This window comes from Gracilinanus agilis, chromosome 4 (assembly GCF_016433145.1).
Source record: "Gracilinanus agilis isolate LMUSP501 chromosome 4, AgileGrace, whole genome shotgun sequence".
Lineage (NCBI taxonomy): Eukaryota > Metazoa > Chordata > Mammalia > Didelphimorphia > Didelphidae > Gracilinanus > Gracilinanus agilis.
In genome coordinates, this window is record NC_058133.1 from 277356265 (window position 1) to 277359061 (window position 2797).

Sequence of the window (2797 nt, forward strand, 5' to 3'; positions counted from 1 at the left end):
TGGAAGAGGGAGTCTTATGTCTCCGGAGAAGTAAACAAGGAGCTAGGAGCCTAAATTAAAGTTAGTGAGATTTCAATTGGGCAACTGGTGGCAAAGTGGATAGAGCACTGGGCTTGGAGTAAGAAAGACTCACCTTCCTGGACTCAAATCTGACTTCAGACATTTACTAGAAGTGTGTGTGACCCTGGACAAATCTCTTAAGCCCATTTACCTCAGTTTCCTCATCTATAAAATGAACTTGAGACGGAAATGGCACATCACCCTACTATCTTTGCCAAGAAAACCCCAAATGACTGAAAATGACTAAACGGCAACAACCACAAAGATTTGAGTTGGATATAAGGAAGAACTTGCCTATCCAAATGGTAAGTGCTGCAACTAGAAGGTTTTGTACTTGTGCCTATCCCTGGAGAGCCTGAAAGAGCCAGAAATAGTCATCCATCCTGGATGGTTAGGAATTCACCAACAAGGCTAGAGCAGAATATCACACTGGAGGTCCCTTCCCGACAAAAGACACCACAGTTCTGAGACTCTGTGATTGGAAAACTCTATGATTCCATCATTTGGAAATCTGTGACTCTAGAACTCTCATTCCCTGGTCCCGGAACTCTCTTCTGCCAGCTTCTTTTCCCTTCTTTCCGGAAAGTCAACTTTCCGATCTGGTAGCCCAAGCCCCATGGCTCCCTTGTCCCTAGAGAAAGCTATTGAGGCACCCACCCACCCACCTCCACCACACAGACAGTCCAGCCTAGAAGGAAAGCCCTGACCCCTGGGCTGCTTGAAATGCCTCCAACCTCTGCTCTCCCAGCCTTTTGCCACCAGGGCTGAGCCCCCACCCCACCCTGACATTCATTCTCCTGACAAGCATCACATGCCTAGGGAGTTGGCAGGGGCAGAGGGAGACTCAAATGCCAATACAAACACCATTGCCATGGAGGGAGAGGAGCCCATGGGGGTTATTTTTAACTTGTTAATCAGAGGTAGCTGCTCCAGCACGGGAGAATCTAGGGGAGTGGGAGGGAGTTGGTGATTAGGGGTAGGAGGAAAATCACTCTCCTCCCTTCCTCAGCCAAAACTCTGTAGGATTTTAGGGGGCACCTGCTTTCACCCCTCACTTGTGTAAGCGGAGAAGAAAGAGGGGGCATATAAGAAGAGAAAGGAATTTCTAAATGAAAAATCCTTTCTGTCCTCTTCCCCGCGGTCCTCACTCAGGATCCAACCTGTCCAGGGAAAGGGGAATGGCCAAGATCATAGGATTCAGAGCTGGAAGGGACCTTCGAAAGCCCAGATTTAGAACTGGAAGGGAACTCAGAGGTCATCAGGTCTGATCCCTTCATTGTCCAGAAGGCCTCCAAGGCCCAAGCTGACATATCTAATGAAGTAGGAGAGCCTATGGGGTAGCCCGGTAGCTCAGTGGATAGAGTTCTGGGCCAGGAGCCCAGCTTACTTCCCCTTCCCCTTGAAGTTCAACCCCAATTTTGCAAACAGGGAAACCAGACAAGAGAGCAACTCATCCAAGGTCACTCAGTGAGTCAGTGACAGAACTGAAACTAGAACCCCAAATCTCCCAACCCCAGGGCCAAACAATGTGGCCTTACATGAATGCAGTAATAACTCTGCCAAGGGTTCCCCAACCCACCACAGCTGAGGTCCCACACTCCCCTCTCCCTAGCTGTCCTTTCCTTGGAACTAAAGACAGACACAATCTTGGTTCTCAGATCCCTTGCTTTGTGGCCTTGCACTATTAGATAGGGTTGGGGTTGGGGTAGGGGGCAGGGGTTGCTGTTGACTGCCAGACCCAATATTCTATCCCAAATTCCTACACAGTCTCTCTACTGCCCAACCCCCCATCTCAGACCCATAACTCTGCTTCTCCCAAAACTGGATAAGGGGAAAACTTCCAATCTTCACCCAGGCCAGGGCCCTGAAGGGGCAAGCAGGAGTGGGCAGCGCCAAAACAGCCGGATGCCCGGACGAGGACGTGCAGGCTGAGGCGTGCATGTGGGGGGCGGAGGGGGGACGGGGAGGAGGAGGGTACAAGCAGGGGCTCCATGCCCGGCTTACAAATGCCCTCCCCTGGAAGCTCTTGTTGAGTCTGTGCCCACTGGTAGGGAGGCAGGCAGACAAGACAATGGGCCCTCCGACTTCCAACCCACTCCTCCAGCACAGCTGCCCGGCCTTGGCCCCTCAGTGCCAAGGAGGAGGGATTCCGAGACAGGCGGCACGTTTCCCCAGCTCCACTCGCTCACGTAGGCCACGTACATCCCACGGCCTTATCGGAGGGGAGGTGTCATTCTCGTGCCCCTGGCATATAACTGGGCCCTTGACCCACTCTCTGGAATTCAGATCAAGGGGATTGTTTCCCATCACCAAGACCTGTGACTATTTAGTATCTCTGGGTTGTTTTCTCCCATCCTAAAGAAGCTGGACCATAGGACATTTAGATACAGGGTTTCAGGCCACTGCTCTTCCTTCCCTCTGGGAAAGGAAATTCAGCACAGTGACCTCTCAGCTTAAGCCCTAGACAACATCCCAGGGAAGGACATATCCCCATTCTACTGGGTTCCCCAACACATGAACACAGTGCCATGCCCACAAGTCCTTCCCCCAAATATACAGTGTCATACAGTGTCATCCTGCTCCTTTGTCCCCTTCTCGATATTTGCAGGTGGCCACAGTTGGGAGACAGAGCAGTTTAGTCATTTTTTTCAGTGAGTCTAACTCATCATGACCCTGTTTGGGATTTTCTTGGCAGATACTAGAGTGGTTTGCCATTTCCTTCTCTAGCTCATTTTAA